General features: G+C 33.2%; 1 long non-coding RNA gene across 1 annotated transcript; it reads right to left on the bottom strand.

Annotated features, from left to right (window-relative positions):
• Window positions 1-5,546: 5,546 nt before the first annotated feature.
• Window positions 5,547-11,177, bottom strand: LOC132295260 (uncharacterized). Its single transcript, XR_009478408.1, has 4 exons — window positions 10,857-11,177; window positions 10,677-10,760; window positions 8,993-9,305; window positions 5,547-5,786 (listed from the first exon to the last, which is right to left on the bottom strand). It is a non-coding gene; the product is annotated as an uncharacterized LOC132295260 (long non-coding RNA).
• Window positions 11,178-11,429: the final 252 nt, after the last annotated feature.

The following is an 11,429-nucleotide window of genomic DNA, read 5'->3' on the forward strand; positions in this document are numbered from 1 at the left end:
TTAGTTTCCTTATCTGTTTTGGCTTCCTATTGTACATAATTTTTACCATATTAATTATGCATGAAATTGAATTATTTTCCAAGTACAATTAGGTTTTCAAAAGTCTATAAAAACATGTTTTCTCACTTAGGATTTCACGGCTTTTTGCATACAAATTTCTGATTTAATTAAGAGCCATCTTTGTGAGATATTTATTCAGAAAATCAATTTGATTTTTCTGATTTTATTTTTGAGAGCACACACATAAACATAAGTGTGATTTAGTAGTGTTATTCTTTATCGCATCGAAATTAGAGCGTAATTGAAGATTCAAATATTTCAAAAAGTAGAATTTATTCTTTTTACAACAAATTTAAATTTGAAGAGGAAAGGAGTTTAGATTACACTTTGAAGGGGTCAATGTGCTTTACGAAGTGTTGTTGATCTACCAGCAATCCTTCTACAAGGTGCAAGGAGTAAGTCTGAAGTCAAGAGTTGTTGGATGGGGTAGTCGCATAGCCAGGGGCGTTCAGAGAGTTGGGTCTTGGTAGAGTGAAGGGGTGTGAGCCTAAGTCAAAGTTTGGTGTACTTTGCTTCATACATAGTGGATCTTTTTACGCTTGGGATAGCTCACAAAACCTCAAGGTTTTTCAATTGATTTTCTCGCTAAAATCCGGTGTCACTCTAACTTTACTTGCATTTATTTTTGCTTTGTGATTTGATTAATTTACTTTTATTTCGGTAATTTTAATTTGACAAAAAATTGGATAAAAGAGTAAGTTGAACCTATTCACCCCCTCTAGGTTATTTATCCATATTATATTCCACAACCATTTCGTATTGTATAACTCACAATTGGTATCAGAGCCATCCTCCACACATTGACCTATTCTTTGTGGAATATTTAAAAAATAAAAAATAAATAGTTTTTGTTTTTGTTTTCAAAAATTTGATATGGATAGTGTTCTTAGGGAAGGTGGATCTATTCAACGTACTTCTTTGCTTGATGGTGACAACTATGTTTTTTGGAAACCTAACATGACAATTTTTCTTATGACTCAAGGTAAATATGTTTGGACTGCAATCGAAAAAGGTTATAAAAACCGAATGGTGTTACCACTGAAAAGGAAGAGTTCGAATGGACTCAAGCTAAGAATAATGCTAAAAAGGACAACACTAAAGCCTTGTTTTCTTTATTCAAAGTTGTTGTCCAATCTGAGTTAACTCATATTGCTCATTGTAAAATTACAAAGGAAGTATGGGACATACTTCAACTTACCTATGAGGGTACAGATGAAGTGAAATCTTTAAAGATTGAGATGCTTGTGTTTCAATTTGAAAAGAAAGTGACAAATAATAAAATTAACAAGAAAATCCTTAAGTCTTTGCCTGAAAGGTTTAGAATCAAAGTTTAAACACTGCAAGCAACTCAAAACAATATTAGTACCATGCAAGTTTATGAGGTTGTAGGTCATGTTAAGAACTATGAGATGAAGTACTATGGAAATTCCCAAAAACCTAAGGACTTAGCCCTAAAAGCTTCAAAGCTCAAATCTTCCAAGTCCGAGGTTAAGCATTATAGCGAGTCTGATAAAGAGATTGCTCTCATCACTAGGAGGTTCACAAATTTAATCAAGTTTGAAAAGATGAATGCACTTAAAAAATGAGGAGAGTTAAAGTTTAGGGATAAAGAGTCTTCATCTAGGGGAAGTGACAGACAAGATAAAAGGAGAGAAAAAAAGTATAAAGAAACTAAAATTAAATGTTGGACATGTGGTGGTATAAGTCGTACATCAACAGTTTTTTCAAATCTTAAAAATAGCTTTATTGCTATGAAAGAGTCCAAAGATAAAAATAAAGGAAAAGTAATGAAAGTTTCAATTTCTAGGGATAATGATGCTTCTCTTTCTGATGATGATTCTTCTCATGATAATGATAATTCTCTAGCTTTTGTTGCTATTGTGAATAATGATGCTTCTAAAAGTTTTTCTTTGTCTAATACAGATGACTCATATTTTAACGACATAGCAAAACCTAATGATGAGATTATTACAAGGAAGCAACAAAGGAGAATTATGATAAATCCTTCAATGAATTGTATGTTACATATGTTCAAACAAAGAAAGGCTTCAATAAGCAAGGTAAAGAATTGGAAGAATTTGAGAAGTAAAGATATGCTCTGAAGAAAGAAAGTGATAAGCACTGAAAAGTGCGCATTTAAACCCCTTAAGCTTGAACGTTCTAGGACCTTATTCTACCTTATTTTTTCGTTTTAGTCTAATTTCATGTTATTTCCCTTTTCAAGCACTTATCCCCAAGATAAGTCAATTCAACTGAATTAGAGGATAAAAGAAACAATCTCAAGCTTAGTGGAAGAAAGGAGCAACGTGGAAGCAAGGTGGTGAAAAGAAGCCTTCTTTGATCGATCAAATCAAGCTCTGATTGATCACACTGTGATCATTCCAACCATGCCATGATGGATCGAGCCTTTTGTCCTTATCTTTAGAAAATTTCCCTGTTCGATCGATCCAACATTCCTTCGATCAATCCAACATTTTTAATCTTATTCTCACCTACCACTTTTGTACTTTTCCCAAAAATATCTCGAAAATATCTCAGCTTTGTCTTTATTCAAAAAGGCACTGCCATAGTTCGATCGATCGAAGCACCTTTGTGATCGATTGAACTGCCTCAAGTGCGAGAAAAAAATAGAGTTCTAGCCAATTAAAAGGTGTGCTCATGGTGCAATCATTTGGAGGTCCTACTGCACGAGGTCTGACCATTGGATGTGATATTTGAGCTACCTATATAAGGATTTTGGCCATTTGGAGGAGATCTAGAATCATAGGGAACCATATACAATATAGAGGTCAGAGGAGTCTAGAGATTGAAGAGAGAGATACACACCATTAAGGAGAGTTTTTCCACTCATCTAGGGTTTCTATCAAGAAGAAGAGGATTATTTCTACCACGGAGATAGCCCTTGAGGGTTGGATGATAATATCAATGAGTGGCTAAACCATTCTTTTGGGGCTAGAGATAGCCCTAAGTATGCCTCCTAGACTTTGATGTTTTGTAATTAAAAGAGATTTGTGTTTGTTAACCACTAATTGACTCTAGAGGGGGGGTGAATAGAGTCAATGGCCAATTTTCACAATTTATGAAATTTGTTTTACAACAACTATTATGCAATGATTAATTGAAAAATTCAAGCAATATAAAGCACAAGTATAAAAGAGATAGAGATAGGAAGATGCAAACAATGAACTCGGTGATTTAGCGAGATTCGGAAACTCCTACTCCTCGGCTCAAGATCCCCCTTGAGACTTCCCAAATTCACTAGAGCTTCTCCTTAATGGTGGAGAGCAAACCTTCAAATTTGAAGCAAGACCTTGCTTCTTTTCCTTGCTAGGAGAACACCCTTCTCTTAGGCTTCTTTTGGGTCACACCAACCCTTACAAGATTGTAGCAAAGTTTGTAAATGAAATACAAGAATCTCTCTCAATAGATATACAAGTGTAAGCTCACAACTAGAGAATATCAGAATATTAATGAAGCTCAAGTTCTAGGATGAGAGAATGTAGTGATGGTTGAAAGTGAAAGCTCAGAGAAGAATTTAAATGGCTTATTGAATGCTCTTGAATGCTCTCTTGAATGTATTATCCAGTGGTGTATTACTTCAGTAAAATGAGCCTTCTTTATATAGACAATCGAGGCTTAATCTGTCTGTTAGAAGTAGTTGGAAGTCTTAAATGCAGAAAAGTGCCGTTGAAGATTCAAATAATCTAGAAGAGCCGGCTCTACAAAAAATTGGAGGAGGCTCCAATAAATGGGAGGCGGCTCCAATAACTGGGAGGCGGCTCCAATTCACAAAATGCATTCTACGACACACAATTTGGCTACTGGAGTGCAAAGAGCAGGCTCCTATATTTGGGAGGCAGCACCAATCCTTGTGTAAGACTAAAAATGAGACACATCTTGTTCTGTGCACTTCCTATTATGAGAGCATGCATAAGTAAAGTTCATGGAAAGATTTTAGGCCTTCTAAGAAACTAATTTTTAGAGAAAATATGCATGAACCTAAAAACTTGAGCTTCAGAAGATATTCAAATATGCTTTAACATTTAAATCTAAAGCTCTCACCATCCTATCTACCCTTTTTCTCCATTTCCTGACCATGATCTTTTGAGCTTGATGAAGACTTGCTTTCTTTCTTGAAATTGTTTGATTGATCTTTGAAGTTTGAGTCTTTCTTTGATTTCTTGCAATCTTTGAGGCTTCATTGAGTCCATAGCTTGAGTACTTGAATACTTGAAATGGCTCATCTAGCTCATCATATAAGATATGAACTATATATAACTCAATGAAAATATTAGTACATAAACATCATTAATGGTTTGTAATCATCAAAACCTTTAGATAAAAATTCTTAGGCCAACAGTGTTGTATGGTTGCTTTAACATCTTATATATATAAATCTTGTTTCTACAATGATTTGTATGGCTTAATACTTTCAATTGATCATTTAATTCTATCCATGTGTCTATGTATGATAGGATTAATGTTCATGTGTTTATTTCTAGATTTTGTGACATTGATGCATGTCTATGTGTGTTGATACTATGAATCTAGTGATGGTCAAGGCATGGAGCTTAAATAGATTACTCTTATAGTTTATTTGATAGTTCATACTTATTTCTTGATGGATTGTGTCACCTCCTTAGTTTAATTAGTTTAATTTTCATGTTATTAGCTTAGTGGTAGTGTAATTGCCTTATTTTCTTAGATAGGTGGACAATCCATGCTTGTTGTTTGATATTCCATGCTCATGAATGCAAGTAGTAAATCTCTCTAAATTAATGGGTGTGTATTAATTGTGGACTTAAAGGAAGGAATAATGGCTTAAATTGATATATTGTATTATTTACTAGTTTGGATAGACAATATATGCTTACTTGGCCATCCATGCCTGATAATTCAATTAATGGCACACATTTTCCTTTGCAACACATAATCTCCCCTAATCCATCAAACATTGAATATCTAGAAAGGTGATGCTTAGTGGTGAACTCTAAGTCCCAAGACCTCTCTCTCCTATATCTTTTTCCTAATTTATTGATTGTTATTCACTTGCATTATTTTAATTGCACCTTAGTTTAATTAACCAATCAAACCACCTTTTGATCATTCACCATAAGAAAAAAGACTTTTTACCACAGTGAAAAAGCCTTTCTACCACGGTTTTGAACCGTGATAGAAACAGCTGTGGTAGAAAGTCTGGACTTACTACCACGGTTTTGCACCGTGGTAGAAGGTCGACCTTCTACCACGGTTTTGCACCGTACTAGAAAGTTGACCTTTCTACCACGGTTTTGCACCGTGGTAAAAAGTCTATTCGCACTAGAAAAATAGACTTTTTACCACGGTACATAACCGTGGTAGAAAGTATTATATAATTTTTTTTTTTTTTTTTTTGAATAATAGTTTAACCCTTATGAAGGCTATTTTATTTTTATTTTAACTACTACTAACCTTATAGAACCCTAAATAAATAAAAAATAGCATCATAACCAAAATAATTTACAACTCATACATATATATATATAACCAATTCCAAATCATTGTTTTTTACAAAAATTAACCATATACAAATTTAAAAAAAGTACATGATCCACACCTTATATATTTACTTACACCAAAATAAAACAAAAATTCTTCATATCATTCTTGCAACTTCTTCTTCGAACCATACAAAAAATATAGCGGCAACAAAAAAAGGAACTGCAACCCGCAATCCTAACTTTGACCTACAAAGATAGTTGAAGTAAGAGAATTAATGTAAAGCATTATAATAAAGGTATTTTGAAAGATCTCCTCTTTGTCTTAACTCAAGCAAAGCAAGTATTAATATGGTCTTAACTCAAGCAAAGCAAGTTCAGTGTATCAAGGAAATAATCCCAAAGCAAGTATTAACATGTACAAGTACTTCTGAATCAAGTCCAAATTACGAAAGTTTAGTATGAAATTGTCCTCGTACAATATTTGATAAAGCATGCAAAATCACAAAAAGATAACTACCTCAACATGCAATGCAAGTCAGCTCATATCTAATTAATAAAGTTTAGTATGAAATTGTCCTCGTACAATATTTGATAAAGCATGCAAAATCACAAAAAGATAACTACCTCAACATGCAATGCAAGTCAGCTCATATCTAATTCTTATTAATTAATTTTATAAAGTGTATAAGTTATGAGATCCTCCTCCAAATGACTAACTTTTGGCACATGTTTACACTAATGGAGTAGCTCATTCCAACAAACATATGATTTTTGGACGAAGTAATGATCAGTTCAAACTTAGCTCGAAGCCATACTAGCTTCACAAATTATGTTTGTCACAGCCACTTTAGAAGTTGAAGAGTTGTCTTGTATTCTCATTTGATTCCTCACTTATTCATAAATCTTGAATGATTTTTGACTAATTGAAATGTGGAGAGATGCTTTAGTTTCAATTCACCGATCATATTTGTCCTGAACAAGCAATATTTTTTTTGCTGATCTTTTAATTGATCATTAAACATGATATGATTATGCGAAATGTAACCTGTTAGAGCTTCAACAAGTTTTCCCTACAAAAACCACAAAATTTGGTTATGCTTAGCTAACATTGAATCTCTATCCCCTCTTTTTGCAAATTTCCTACTCTCAAACTTATAGGGACTGATAGTCCCTTTGAGCTCTACATATCTCAGATGAGTTATGTAGGTGGTTGTTGCAAATTTCATACTACAAAAAAATGACAACTTCTTAGTGAAGAGAGATCAGTAAATACTATAGAGAATTCTCTACTGTACTTAATCAGATGCTGGAATTATAGGCTTCTATAATGCTCATTCAATAAGTTCGACCTATATAACATAAGGGCAGTTTTGAGCAAACCATACAATAAGAGAAAGAAGATTAAGTAATTCAGCAAAATAATGATCAAACCACTGCAGTTGTCCTACATCAACCACAACAATATCTTAATTAAGAACTTCAAAGACAAATATATGTTATAAACTAAGACAAAACAGCAAAAACAACCAATTAAATCTTAAAGTTAATCAACAATCTAATTATAAACTTTGTGGTTGCCTAGCTAGCTTCTTTACTTATAGCTTCTTATTGTGTTTGTTTATCGAACTGAAAGAAATTGCTTTGATTACTTCTCACTTATATTATATATCTATCTATATATATAGGGGGTTCGCTCTACATCAAAACTGAAACACTAAAAAAAAAAAAATCTATGCCTATTGTGAACCTAAACGATTAGTGTATTAGTGTGAGAATATTCCTACTGTGTAACACTAATGCACATAAAATGGGCACTTCTCTGTCAAAACATAGGAGGATTGTGCAAATTCAATAAGGTAGATAGATACTTATGTACCAAATTAAAAATGATAATTTGATTACTGTGATTTGATAATTAAAGATGAAATGTCATTAAGGAAAACCTAAATATTGTCGACGTTGTAAATATGAAACATGCAACTGACAGAGGTGTTTGAGGCATTTAACTACTGATTTTATATTATTATCACCTTTGTTCTTTCATTCTGGACTAATCTATAATGCTAGTCCCACTTTTATTTTGTAAGAATCTTGCTTCAGATTCTTCCTTCTTACACGAGATCTTGTAAGTTTTTGAGCAACCCAAGAGTCTCATGTGATCCGACCGGTGAATCGTTTTGATCATGTCTTGATGAAGAGTGAAAATTCAGCTTTCTTGCGTGACTTGAACCCTAGATGATTTCTTGTGCCAAAAAAATATATATACTTTTAGTCTCCATTTAGATTTCTTAAACTTTCACTGGCCAACTTTGATATAAACTAGGGACATAATATATTAAAATTATTTATAAAAATAACTATATATTTAAAAACACTTTCAAACACGAGCAATTATCTCCTGTAGGTGCTAGGATGTATTATACTGAAATGTTGTGGTTGCTGAAATATATCTCTATGCGGTCACCGTCCTAGGATTTTAAAGTTTTATCCAAAAAATATTTGAGTTTGATTGAAAATATATCTAAGCAGATTCTATTATATATTTTTATGTTCATGCAACTGTGGTGACCTCATTTCCTTAATGCTTTCTCCTCTTTAGGAAACATTTGTTACTGATATGACATACATTTAAGGAAAATGGAAGAAGGTAAGCTTCAAGATTAATTAGCAGCTAGCTTAAAACACTTGCTCCAAAATAAAAAAATAAAAAATCATAGTCGTATTATCAAGCAAAAAAGAGAATTTCTGATCAATCTTTTAAACAATAGTACTCACATTTATTGAGTGCTCAAGCTATCTATCTAATCGAAGTGGCTCACTTAAATTAATTGATTTGATGGATTGAACCACCAATTTCCACTACACTGAATTTCTGTCTATCAAAATATCAATTAAGTCACCTTTTTGGGAGTAGAGTTGCAGAACATTTTAAACAATCCATTAACATGGAACCTAATTGTCCTGACAATAGTTACTCTTTTCTCATTAGCTACCCACCAAATGGTCCCTGCTTTTAAAACCTCTCTCCTTATTATCAAGCTTTCCATAAATCTGAGTTGCACACGGTACACACACCTACCTTTGATAAGTCTAGCTTATATAAATCTGAGTTACACATAGTACACACACCTACAATAATGGGATGACAAAAATAAGTTATTCTAGGCTTTGAAACAACAAAGACTGGAGAAACTTGAACAGAGGTACATAGAAAAATATAAGTCAACTAGCCTTTTCACAACGATTTGGGATTAAGTTAATTTTTTGTACTACGCTTGTGCTATCTTCATATTTTTCTCCTGAATTTTATCTATTAAATATGAAAATGGTCACTTAAGGCACGTGACCCCCTATACACTGCAAAATTGGTCACTTAAAGGCACATGACCCCCCTGAACATGAGTATAAAAAGCATTAAAAATGTGTAATCATAAAAGAAATGCGTCACTTACAAATTTTGATGTACTTGATAGGCCATGCAATTGAAAATCCTGTAACATATGCGTCTTTCAAATCAAAGCCACGAATTTCAGGCCTATATAAAGGCACACTTGAATCAATGAGATCAGTGATCCACACTCTCCAACAGTCAGAACCAAGTGAAGCAGAACCTATGAGAGAATCTAGATCCACTGAATCAATCATACCCTTGGCGACAACGGTTTTTGTCCCATGAAAATGCAATAGCTCACAAGACTTGCCAACCAAATCTTCAGGAGGAGAGACTTGATGTGAAGCAATGGGAGAGGACTGGTTGTTAGCACTCTGTCCAAAGCACAATAATGGAAAAAAAGAGAGTAAATAATGCTTCTCATAATTAGTATTATAATTAGAGAGATATCGTATCAAATTTATAGAGATTTATTACCAAAGATTGAATTAGTTGCATCATTTGATCTTGCCTTTCCTCTTGTCTTTGGAATTTCTCATTCATTTCTTGATATTGTTGTTTCAATTCATTAATAGTCCTTTCATAGAGATTTATTCACCAAAAGATTATCATTCTCATTCATATATTCTCCATGTTCACTCGGGCTACACATATAGATGGATAAAAAGAAGACGAAGAAAAGAAAAGAAAAGAAGTTTAATATAAGAAAATTACAAGTTATTGCAAACTTGTGCTTGTTAGAAACAACACAGGGCTAGTGTCGTGGCAAAATCATAAACTATCCAGAATTGACAATGAGGCCAATTTTACTAATCAAAATTAAAATAAAGAAAAATCTTAAAGATTACACAACACAATAAAACTTTAAAGATTGGCTAATCAAACTGTGTGTTTTACCTAATCTATTTATCTAGAAAGTTTGATCATCCACCTAAGAATTTGATGAACTTGATAAAGAAAACAAGTTTCTTCATCCATTTATTTAAAGTAGAGCTAGTAAAATATCTATTTTAAGTGATTAATAGAGTTATTTTCAATGCTACACCAATTACATATAGAGGAACAACCGCATTCCCCAAACTCGTTTTCATTTCCATGCGACTAAGACTAAGATTTTATGTGTATGATTTCTTAGCATAATCTGGGGTAAAACCATGTGTCATGATTCTATGGGCATGTAAATGTATAAGTGATTGTTTAATTGACTAGATCAACATGAATTTCCTTAAAAATCTTTTCATGTCAGTAAAATATAACATGTATATGTAATGGAAAGTCCATTCAGCTTGTCCATTTTATGACTTTCAGGATCATAGAACAGTTGCAATGAAAGTAGTTACAAACTTTGTCTCCAAACTGGCTACATTAGTAAGCTTATAGCTTATGATTCTCACTAACACAACTATCCCATTAATAGAAATTGTGTGAATTTGGAAGGCCGCCAATTTGGGATTTAGAGGCTGAAATCTTTTTCTTTAATATTTTTATAGCTTAATCAATATATGTAATTCGGGTTGTATTCCCTTGATATATGTAATTTAACTTAGAAGTGAAAAAGGCATATTTAGTTATAAAAACGCCTGTAAAACCTTAAAGATTGGCTAATCAAACCAATAAAACCCTAAATTACAAACCACATTCCCCAAAATCAGAGTCGAGAACGAGAATAGAGATGGAGGCGATTGGGGAGGCTGAAATGATTTGCCCTAAAAATATTTATATTGAATAATTGAAGAATGACTTACCAGTATAAGGGCCTTCAGCTTGTTCAAGACTCACATTCAACCCAAATTTACCAATTAGTCTTTCAAATCCTGCAAAGGGAGATCCTGTTTCACCAAATAGGATTTAGTTTACAAAACAAGAATTACAGACCTTGATTAATTGATTTAGAAAAAAAATAATAAAACAAAACCCATATATACAAGTTCGCAGCTGCAAAGAGACGGCTTGAGAGTTGAGAGACAGCGGGAGAGACGCTGAAGCTTGCGAACGGCGAACCCAATTGAACTGGAACAGCGGGATTTGGAAACTGAAGGTGGGTTTTGATTTTGAACAATAATATATGATGTGTCGATATGGGTTCTGGTTCTTGTAGATTTTTTAGTTTACAGTTGCAGAGACAGAGAGAGGGCAACTTCAGAGCAGAGAACGAGAGTAGAGATGAAGGCAATTTGGGTGGCTGAAATGAGGAGAACGAAAGTAGCAGAGATGAGGCGATTAATTGGGAGGCTGAAATGAATTGCCTTAAACATAATTTTAATCGTGTGGTCTGTGTACGTGCGAGGCTATATATATTTCTGTATATAAATTTTTTTTTTTTTTTTTTTTTTGCCTTTAAGAAGTGCGCGATTTTAGCCCGCCAAAAGTAAACCTCACTTTCTAGCACGGTTAATGGAAAATCATGGTGAAATAATTTCACATTCTACCACGGTGCTTTTATAACCGTGGTGAAATATACATTTTTTATCACAGTTTTGAAATAATCGTGGTAGAAA

This window comes from Cornus florida, unplaced genomic scaffold (assembly GCF_030987335.1).
Source record: "Cornus florida cultivar Cherokee Brave unplaced genomic scaffold, ASM3098733v1 CherokeeBrave_3.0.0_Hap2_Chr01, whole genome shotgun sequence".
Lineage (NCBI taxonomy): Eukaryota > Viridiplantae > Streptophyta > Magnoliopsida > Cornales > Cornaceae > Cornus > Cornus florida.